Genomic DNA, 12159 nt, shown 5'->3' with positions numbered 1-12159 from the left:
TATAAATATACGTACTGATGGATGTATTACCTCACAGCCCAATTGATATCAGGATTGTGAGATGATGTTTGCTTCCTATAAAAGGATTTGAACTGAGGTGGTAAATGTGACTGATGTGTTCAAGAAAAGACAAGATGGAGAACTTCACCAGAGAACTGGAAGTTACATGTTTTTTAAAAAGAACAAAATGGAAATTATAAACTGAAAAATACAATAACTGAACTTAATGAAATAGATGTGTCTAACAGCAGATTAAGAACAAGATTAGTAATATGTAAGATCGGTTAGTAAAAATATCCATACTGAAGGAGAGAAAAAAGATGGAAAAAAATTGAAAGAAAAAAAAGAATGGAAAATACAGAAAAGCATGTATGATATATGAGCTACAGTGAGACAGTCTAACATCTAGGTAATTGGGAGTACCAGAAAGGGGAGAGAAAATGAAGCAGAAGCAGTACTTGAAAACACAATGGCTGAATTTTCCCAAATAGATGAAAAATATCAAGCCACTAGTACAAGAAGTTCTATGATCCTTAATTAAGAGAAGTTCAAAGAAAAACACACTTAGAACATCATAGGATTGCTGAGAACCAAAAGCAGTCACAGAAAAAAATACACACATTACTTTCAAATGAACCATGTTAACACAGGTGACTTCTTAGCAGAAATGTGTGTATAGACTCAGGGGGTCCCCCGTGATCCTTGCCTCCTGGTGTTCACATCCTTGTCTCATCCACCCTTGAGTATGGGCAGGGCCTGTGACTTGCTTCTAACCAACAGAATAAGGCAAAGGTGACAAGATGTACATGATTACGTGTGTGAGTACATTATGTTAATTATGAGATTGCATGATTATATTACATAAGATCATGGTGCCCCTCTTACTGAGGTCTTATCACCCTTGCTGGCTTTGAGAAGTAAGTGGCCATGTTGGGGAATCTCATTTGGCAAGGGACTTTGGGTGGCCTCAGCTAGTAGCTAGCAAGGAACTGCTGCCTGTATGCCTACAACCTCAAGAACTGAATTCGGCTAACAGACTCAATGAACAGAGAAGTGGATCCTTTTCCTAGTCAAGCCCCAGAAGAGAACCCAGTCCTGACCAACATCTTAATTGTAGCGCTCTCGAGGACCCGAATAAGCTGTGTCCAGATGCCTGACCCCCAGAAACTGTGAGATAATAAATGTGTTTTGTTTTAAGATGCTAAGTTAGCTGTAATATTGTTACACAGCAATAGAAAACTAATACATGATGGAAGTAAGGAAATACTTGAATTATATATTTAAAGAGTTAAGGGACTTCCCTGGTGGTCCAGTGGTTAAGAATCTGCCTTCCAATGCAGGGGATGCGGGTTCGATCTCTGGTTGGGGAACTAAGATCCCACATGCCTCGGGGCAACAAAGCGGCTTAGTGAGCCAACTACAGAGCCCATGCGCCCTGCAGCCTGTGCGCTACAGCTAGAGAGAAACCCGTGTGCCACAACAAAGAGCCCAGGCGCCGCAACAAAAGATCCCACGATGCAGCCAAAAATAAATAAATAAATATTAAAAATAAATAAATAAATAAAGTGTTAAAAGAAAATAACTGCTAACCTATAACTATAAACCCAGTGAAAACAGCTTTTAAAATGAAGGTGGAAAGCACTAATGAAAAGAGAAAGATTGATAAATTGGATATTAACATTAATTCTGTTCATCAAAAGCTGCTATTAAACGAGTAAAGCGACAAGTCCCAGAATGAGAGGAGATATTTGCAATACTTATAGCTGATAAAAAAAACTCATATCCAGAAGATATAAATAACTCTTACATACCAAGAAGAAAAAGGCAAACAGCCTAACAGAAAAATGGGCAAAAGACTAAACAGGCAATTCACAAAATAAAGTACCTAAATAGCCAACAAGCATGTGAAAATGTTCCACCCTCATTAGTCATCAAGAAATTGCAAATTAACACTACAAGGGGGATAATACCACCCCAAAAATGGTTTAAATACCACCCAAAAAATGGTATTAAATGATAATACCTAGGATTTATGAAGATGTGGAACAACTGGAACTCACACACAGCTGGTGAGAGCGCAAATTAACACAATCATTTTGGGATTGTTTTTGCAGTATTTTCTAAATTTGAACATATCAAATGTTCAAAGTGTATTCTTCACATGTTCAAGGTGTATTCTTCACATACATGCAAACATATGTGCACCAAAAGACATGTATGAGAACATACATAGCAACTTTATTCATAAGAACCCCAAATGGAAGCAACACAAACGTCCATCCACAGTAGAATGGATAAATAAAACAATGAAGTATTCTAAAGTAGGGCACGGATAATTCTTTTGGACCAGATAATTCTTTGTTGTGAAGACTGTAGTATATTTAACAGCACCCCTGGCCTTTGCCCACTAGATGACAGTAGCACTCTCCTAGTTGTGACAACCAAAAATGTCTACGACTATTGCCAAATGTCTCCTGGGGGGATTATTACCACCCCCCCGATTGAGAATCACTGCTCTAAAGCAATCAAAATAAGCAAACTTCTGCAATATGCGACATTGTAGACAAAGGTCAAATACATAATGTGTGAAAACAGCTAGACACAAGAGTACATGCGGTATGAATTCACTTAAAGTTCTAAGACAGGGTGAATTAATCTGCCTGACAGAAGTTGGGATTTTCATTACCTTTGTGAGAGTAATGACTGGAACGGGGCATATGGAAGTGGCCCCTTGGTGATATTCTGTACACAACCTAATCTGGGTGATGTGCACATGGGTGTGTTCACCTTGTGAAAATTCATCAAGCTATATACCCTTATGATTTTGCTATATGTACTCTGCTTCAAAAAGAGTTATTTAGGGTTTCCCTGGTGGCGCAGAGCTTAAGAATCCGCCTGCCAATGCAGGGGACATGGGTTCGAGTCCTGGTCCGGGAAGATCCCACATGCCGCGGATCAACTAAGCCTGTGCGTCACAACTACTGAGCCTGCGATCTAGAGCCCGTGAGCCTCAACTACTGAAGCCCGCACGCCTAGAGCCCGTGCTCCACAACAAGAGAAACCACCGCAATGAGAAGCCCGCGCACTACTACGAAGAGTAGCCCCCACTCGCCGAAACTAGAGAAAGCCCACACGCAGCAACAAAGACGTAACTCAGCCAAAAATAAATAAATAAATAAATTCTAAAAAAAAGTTACTTAAGAATAATATATATTTGTAAACCTAGAGTTGAAGAGAGAAATTATTCTTTAAAAGAGTTACTTTACTTATTTACTTACTTACTTATTTATTTTTAGGTCACATGTAATGCCCAAATTTATTGCTCACCCAGTATTCTAGATTATATTGCACCAAAAACTTTGAACTAAATTTACATGAGTTTGTATCTACTATTATCTATGGTCTATACCTTTCATTAATGATGTTCTCACATTTACAAAATTCCAAACTTATGTGCTTTTTTTTCTTATAATCTCCCCTCTAATAATTTCATCATTACTAATCATCCACAGTTCTGTGACTTGCTTACTCATCCATTTCACATTTATCTCTAAAAGATTTACTTTAAAAATACAAACAGGGGTTTCCCTGGTGGCACAGTGGTTAAGAATCCACCCACCAATACAAGGGACATGTTTGAGTCCTGGTCCGGGGAGATCCCACATGCTGCAGAGCAACTAAGCCCGTGCACCACAACTACTGAGCCTGTACCCTAGAGCCTGCAAGCCACAAATACTGAGCCTACGTGCCACAACTACTGAGCCCACAAATACTGAAGCCCACATGCCTATAGCCCATGCTCCACAGCAAGAGAAGCCACAGCAATGAGAAACCCACGCACCGCAAGGAAGACCCAATGCAGCCATAAATAAATAAATACCAACAGAAGGGAGCTCGATGTCTCCAATTGGAAGATAAAGAATAATTGAGCATTGTTAGAACAAAAAATGGCAGAAAGAAAAGTGACAAAGCTGAATAAAAAGAAAGGAAATCTTATTTCCGCAAAGAAGAGAATGGGAGCTAAAAGAAAATTTAACCCAGGACTGGTATGTAAAAGAATTTTGTCCGTAATTAGGGTGGGTAACTACAAGTCCCTACTTGTTAATCCTCATTCTCACTCTTTCTTAACGAATAGAAACCCAAATTTATTCTGTGCAACAATGTGCCCATAAAAACATTACATTTTCCAGCCCCCTACCTTTTGCAGGTAGGATTGTCCAAAGTGATGTAGACATGAAAGTTGGTGCTACAGCAGCCAGTATATGACTGTGAAGTGACCTTGAGGATAGAAACCAGTGCTAAAACCATGTGAACCACAAAGAAGGAGCCAATTTCCCTGATGACTAGAGAAGTCCCCATCTCTACCTTGAACTGCCTGCTTCTGGCATTTTACAAGAAAGAGACAAGCCATTTCTTTGCGTTTTTTGTTATATGCAGCTAAATGCAACTCAAAACCGACACAATGACTCAGAGGGACCTGCTGGCCAATAGAGAGCATTTGGTACTACAGTATAAACTTGTGCTAATGATCCTTGGCAGCATTAGAGCAGTGGCCCCTAACAAAGGAACAGGGGATGGGACAGGGGCAACAAAGTTATCAAAAGGACCCAAAATCTATACATACACACAGAAAAACCTTCAGGCTGAATATATACCATATCTCACACACATATATAACAACTATTTTTCAAATATCTAGAGCTGCTGTTTGATGAATAAGTTCAAATTGATATAAAAAGTCTTAATTTCTGAATAATATTAGCTTTTTGTTATTGTATACTTTCTCAATCATTGGTTACTAATTTTACAACCCTAAAGGGGGAGGGAATATCTGATGATTTTTGATGTTTATAAAGTATTTTGAATTGGAGCCATCTGAAAGTCACAAAGTATAATATATCTATACATTGAAATACTACAGTGTTACAAAGAATATAAAAATATGTGGGGACTTCCCTGGTGGTCCAGTGGCTAAGACTCTGTGCTCCCAATGCTGGGGGCCCGGGTTCAATCCCTGGCCAGGGAACTAGATCCCACATGCTGCAACTAAGAGTTTGCATGCCACAAATAAATATCCCACATGCCCCAACTAAGACCCGACGCAGCCAAATAAATAAATAAATATTAAAATAATATATACGTGTACATGCTGGATTTGCACAGATAAGTCTAGAATGATTCACTCTAATGATAGCAGAGAATAAGTAGTCAGTTACTCTTGGGAAGTAGAATTGGGGCTAGGAGAAGGAAAGAGCTTAAACTTCAAATTTTATATACTTTTGAATTGTTGGAATTATTTGTAATAAACAGGTATTACTTTTGTGGTTACAAGTAGTTTGGAGTTTTTTGTTATTTTTTTAAGGAAATATTTTTTTTCTAACGTTTGAGGAGCTTGGGCATCCCCAGTCTACATTTCTAAAGTAGTTAAAAGCTAAGCAGGGAGGGCTTCGCTGGTGGCACAGTGGTTAAGAATCTGCCTGCCAATGCAGGGGACATGGCTTCGAGCCCTGGTCCGGGGAGATCCCACATGCTGTGGAGCAACTAAGCCCATGCACCACAACTACTGAGCCTGCGTGCCACAACTACTGAAACCCGTGCACCCAATGAAGAATAGCCCCCACTCGACGCAACTAAAGAAAATCTGCGTGCAGCAATGAATAAATAAATAAATAAATTTATTTTTAAAAAAAGCTAAGCAGGGAAATTGAGACTTATTACGGTTCAGCCAAAAGTAGGTGATACAGAGGAAAGATCTTTGGTTTGGGAAATAAGCAATCTGGGGTCCCATCCCAACTCGGTCAGTGACTGGGTGTGACATCTGGGCAGTCATTTTATTTCTTTGGGCCTCAATTTCCTTGTCTATAAGACTAAAATTTGGACTGAACAATCACTTCCCATCTGATATTCTGTAAATGTATAAGCTGCCTCTCTGAGATTGAGGGGAAATTCTTATTTATCTTTGTGGCTTCAGTACCCAACACATAGTACTTAATAAAATTTGTTAATAAGTAAGTGAAAGAACAAATAACAGGGCAGGTAGGGCGACTATTATATCCATTCGATACCTAAGTTTACATGTCTTTAAGGTCACATTGCCAGGTAGTATAAGAGCCAGGTTTTATGCTTAGTGTCTGAACATGCTGTGGAAAATACAGCAATTCTCCCTCCCAACGCAGTGGAGGCAGGCTGTCAGCCCACAACTGTTGCTGCAGAATTGAAAGAAAACTGTAAATATGAGATTTGATCACTGTAAGATAAACCTGAAAACATAAACCTGCACAGTGTGAGAGGAAGCTGTGCTAATAAGAGGACATCCATGCATCACAGTACTAAATAAAGCTGGCAGAGCAGCCTTTTTGAGTGGTGTGTCATCAAAGCCCGGGCATCAGCTGTCCTGGCACAGGGTCAGAGCCAGACTATGGTGAGCCAGCTGTCACGTGCTCCTGTGATAACTCACAAGAAAAAGTTCCCCTGGCAACCAAACAGGCTCCAAGGACATCCACACACAATCCTCAGTGTTCTCTTAAAATAGCTTCAGGGCTTCCCTGGTGGCGCAGTGGTTGAGAGTCCGCCTGCCGATGCAGGGGACACGGGTTCGTGCCCCGGTCCGGGAGGATCCCGCGTGCCGCGGGGCGGCTGGGCCCGTGAGCCATGGCCGCTGAGCCTGCGCATCCGGAGCCTGTGCTCCGCAACGGGAGAGTCCACAACAGTGAGAGGCCCGCGTACAGCAAAAAAAAAAAAAAAAAAAAAAAAGCTTCAGACACATTTGATGAGAAGCATCTTTTCATTCAAGCTGCACTTCTTACCCAATATTCAGTTTCACAAGGAGCCGAAGCTGTAAGAGCTAATCCCATTCTGCTGGTAACTCAAGCCCCTGCCAAGGTCATGAGTTCTTAATTTAGTATAGGCAAAGGCAAATCTATTGACAGTACAGCACCTCCCCCTCCCCTGCCCACAGGGCAGAACTTCGGGCAAAGGATAGTGACTCTGCAGGGCTTGGACCTATATATGCAATGGTCCCTAGGTCTGTGCCACCCTGACTGGACTTGCTCAGACAGCTGTATTGGAGTGGGGGGGAGTTTCATAGACCTAGAAATGCGGGTCTAATGAAACAGTAAAGGCAAAATGGTCAGAGTCAGATATGAAAAACTGGATTAAGACAGACACAACTACATACAATGTATGATCTTGGATTGGAAAAACAATTGTTACGAAGCACATTGAGACAACTGGAGGAATTTGAGTATGGACTATATATTAGATAATAAAATTTTATCAATGTTAAATTTCCTAAATTTGATCATTTTGCTGTGATTATCCAAGAGTGTCTTTGTTCATTGGAGATAAATGCAGAAGTATGTAGGGGTAGGGGTGTGGTTCTCATAGACAGACATGCAGTCAGAACTAGAGACAAAAGAACAGAGGTCCCTCTCACACACACACACAGCCATACATATGGGTATATTTGATATTTCCAAGAAATATGCAAGTTAGAGACCTAGAAATGGAATTAGAGCAAGAAGGTTTAATTAGGGGCTGCTTTAGATGCTTGCTTGCCCACACCTCACATCCTTCTTGGCACATCTACAAATGGGCGGACTGTCAGCCTGAGCCATGCCCCTGACTCCTCCATGACCTAGTCTATTTCTCTTTGCCCTCTGTATCCAGGTTTCCTGGCTTCCTAGACCAGCCCTTTTTTAAAACCCCCAGTCCTACTGGAACAAGTAACCAAAGGGGATTCACTTCAGATTCTGGAAATAGAGGATATAAACAACAATGCTATATCTATACACTTAAAAATTTAGACGAGTGACTTCCCTAGTGGTCCAGTGGTTAAGACTCCACGCTTCCAATGCAGGGGATGCGGGTTTGATCCCTGGTCGGGGAACTAAGATCCCACGTTTTGCGTGGCGCGGCCAAAAAAAAAAAAAAATGTAGATGACGCGGCAGATTTCTAGTTTGCTTTATTTTTTTTACAGAACCAACTCTTCGCTTTGTTGATCCTCTCTATTATATTTATTTTGTTTTATTAATTTTTGCTCATATCTTCATTATTTCCTCCTGCTAGTTTCTTTGGGTTTATTTTGCTCTTATTTTCCTACCTTTCTGGCATGGATGCTCACTTTACTAACTCCATTTGTGAATAAATATGGTTTTACTTCTTCCTTTTTAATCTGTATACCTTCTCTTCAGCAGCTTTATTGAGATATAATTCACTTACCCTACAATTCACCCACTTAAAGTGTATATAGAACTTCCCTGGTGGCACAGTGGTTAAGAATCCGCCTGCCAATGCAGGGGACACGGGTTCGAGCCCTGGTCTGGGAAGATCCCACATGCCACGGAGCAACTAAGCCTGTATGCCACAACTACTGAAGCCTGCGCACCCTAGAACCTGCGTGTCACAACTACTGAAGCCCACACACCCTAGAGCCCGTGAGCCATAACTACTGAGCCCGTGTGCTGCAACTACTGAAGCCCACGCGCCTAGAGCCCGTGCTCCACAAGAGAAGCCACTGCAATGAGAAACCTGTGCACTGCAATGAACAGTAGCCCCTGCTTGCTGCAACTAGAGAAAGTCCCCGCACAGCAACAAAGACCAAATGCAGCCAATAATAATAGCTATCTTTTAAAAAATTAAGTGTATATAATTCAATGGTTTTCAAAGTATTCACAGACATTTGCAACCATTACTTCAAAAGGAACTCTGTACCCTTTAGCTATTACCCCCTATCCCTCATCCTTCAGTCATCATTTGCTATCTCTATATATTTCAGGACATTTCATATGAATGGAATCCTACAATATGTGATTTTTTGTGACTGGCTTCTTTCCCTTAGCATACGGTTTCAAGTTTCATCCATGTTGTATCATGTCTGGGTACTTCATTCCTTTTATGACTAAATAATATTCCATTGTTTGGCTATACCACATTGTTTGCCCATTGATGGGCATTCGCATTGTTATGAATAATGCTGCTGCAAACATTCATGCATAAATTTTTGTATGCACATGTGTTTTCACTTCTCTTGGGTATACAGCTGGGAGTTGAGTTGCTGGGTCAGAAGGTAACTCGATATTTAGTAATTTGAGACCCTTCCAAACTGTTTTCCAGAATGACTGTACCATATTACCATCCTACCATTAGTGTATGAGGGTTCCAATTTGTCCTCATCCTCATCAACACTTGTCATTATGTCTCTTTTATTCTATCCATCTTAGTGGGTATGAGATGGTGTCTCACTGAGTTTTTGATTTTTATTTCCCTGATAATTAATGTCAAGCATCTTTTCATGTGCTAATTAGGCATTCATATATATCTAGACTGGAGAAATGTCTATTCAAATCCCTTGCCCATTTTTAACTGGGTTATTTGTCTTTTATTATTGAGTTGTGAGTTTTTATAGATTCTGGTACAAGTCCCTTATCAGACATATGATTTGCAAATATTTCCCCACATTCTGTAGATTGCCTACTCACTTTCTTAATGGTGTCCTTTGAAACACAAACGTTTTCAATTTTCATAAAGTCCAATTTAACTATTTTTTTCTTTTGTTGCTTGTGCTTTTGGCTTCATATCTAAGAATCCTTTGTCATATCCAAGATCGTGACTTGTCTCTAACTTTTCTTCTAAGAGTTTTATAGTTTTAGCTCATATTGAAGGTTTTGATTCATTTTTAGTTTCTATATACACTGTGAGCTAAGGGTCCAACTTTATTTTTTGCATTTGGACATCTAATTGTCCCAGCACCATAAGACTATTCTTTCCCCATTGGATGATTTTGGCTTCTTTATCACTATGAAATGTACAACTTTATCTCCTGTTCTAACATCTATTTTGATATTACTGTAAACTTTTAGTTACTATTTACATTGTATATATTTTCCACGATTTTACTTTTAATCTACCTGTATTTTTTTTTTTTTTTTTTTTTGTGATACACGGGCCTCTCACTGTTGTGGCCTCTCCCGTTGCAGAGCACAGGCTCCGGACGCGCAGGCTCAGCGGCCATGACTCACAGGCCCAGCCACTCCGCGGCATATGGGATCTTCCCGGACCGGGGCACGAACCCGTGTCCCCTGCATCAGCAGGCAGACTCTCAACCACTGCGCCACCAGGGAAGCCCAGTCTACCTGTATCTTTAAAGTGGGTTGCTTGGGGACAGCATTTAACTGTCTTGATTTTTTTATTCAAGCTGACAATGTCTGCTTCTTAACTGGAGTACTTAAATCATTTGCAGTTAATGCGATTATTGATATGGTTGTGTGTAAATCTACTATCTTGTTTTCTATTTGTCTCATCTTTTCCTTTTTTTTCATTTCCTGACTTCTTTTGGACTGAGCATTTTTTATGATTCCATGCTAACTCCACAATTGATGTATTAGCTATACCTCTTTGTTTTCCTTTTATAGCTATTGTTGTAGGGCAGGAGTTGACAAATACAGTCTGTGAGCCAAATCTAGCTTGCCTCTGTCTTTGATTATTTATTTATTTATTTATTTAAGCTGTGCCGGGTCTTAGTTGCAGCATGTAGACTTCTTACTTGTGGCAAGCACTCTTAGTTGCGGCACGCATGCAGGATCTAGTTCGCCAACCAGGGATCAAACCCAGACCCCCTGCACTGGCATGGAGCCTTACCTATTGGACCACCAGAGAAGTCCCTCTTTTTTGATTCTTATATTGTACATTTTTTGCTCTCCTTTTTCTTTGAACATAAGTTTCAAAAGCTATTTTATCAACTAGCTACTGCAGCTAACAACCAGCCCCAAACTTAAAATAAGCTTCAAACAACAATCATTTCTTATTTCTCATGATTCTAAGGGTTGACTCTGTTGGCTTCTAGCCTGCGTCAGTGTGGTTGATCTCTGCAGTCTGCTAGTGGCTCAAGTGGGGCTGGACAGTATAAGAAGGACTCATTCCCATATTTGGCAGTATTGGCAGCCTGTTTGGTCTTGGGGTGGGAACAGGGCTCAGCTGGAATTACTTGTCTCAGCTCATCCTCCAATAGTCCAGGCTTCTTCACATGATAGTCTCAGAATTCTAGAGCAGTAAGAGAGGGCAAGATCCAATGCAAAACCAGTTTTGTTTTGTTTTTTATTTTATTTATTTGGCTGCATCGGGTCTTAGTTGTGGTGCACAGGCTCTTTGTTGTGGTGTGTGGGCTCCTCTCTAGTTGTGGTGCACAGGCTTAACTGCCCTATGGCATGTGGGATCTTAGTTCCCCGACCAGGGTCCAAATCCGCATCCCCTAATTTGGAAGGTGGTTCTTAAACACTGGACTACCAGGGAAGTCCCACACAACCAGTTTTTAATCCTCTGTTTTTCTAATATTTGCTAGATATAGACTCCACCTCTCAACGGAAAAGTAGCAAGGTCACAATACAAAGGGTGAGTGCGCAGGCATGGGAAGAATTATGGTGGTTATTTCCACAGTCAACCTACCAAGTTACCTTACCAAAAGCACTGCAATTAAGTTAAAAGACAAACGACAAACTTGGAAAATATTTACAATTCAAATATAGCTAACACATCAGGAGCTGTCTTAAACTGTTAAGAAAAAGATCAAACCACCATACCTAAATGGCTAAAGGAAATGGACAGTCTCCAAAAAAGGAAATACAAATGTCTTTAGCCATATATTTGTGGAAAAGGAGAAGAGGGAAATTTTTAAGGTCAATTAGATAATCTTTAAAAAACTAATTGCTTCTTGATTCCCTGGTACAAAATTTTTTGAAGTCCAAAAAGCTACATAGTGAAAAATCTCTCTTCTTCTCTACACTACATTTGTCATGGTTTGATTTTATTTATGAAAGATTTTGCCATACAGGAAGTTTTGGTATTTCAAAATTTTCAAACATTTCAATCGTTTTTTTTTTTTTTTTTTTTTTTTAATTAACATCTTTATTGGGGTATAATTACTTTACAATGGTGTGTTAGTTTCTGCTTTATAACAAAGTGAATCAGTTATACATATACATATGTTCCCATATCTCTTCCCTCTTGCGTCTCCCTCCCTCCCACCCTCCCTATCCCACCCCTCCAGGCTGTCACAGAGCACCGAGCCAATATCCCCGTGCCATGCGGCTGCTTCCCTCTAGCTATCTACCTTACTATGTTTGTTAGTGTGTATATGTCCATGACTCTCTCTCGCCCCGTCA

Source organism: Delphinus delphis, chromosome 13 (assembly GCF_949987515.2).
Source record: "Delphinus delphis chromosome 13, mDelDel1.2, whole genome shotgun sequence".
Taxonomy (NCBI): domain Eukaryota; kingdom Metazoa; phylum Chordata; class Mammalia; order Artiodactyla; family Delphinidae; genus Delphinus; species Delphinus delphis.
Note: the sequence above shows the minus strand (reverse complement) of the source record.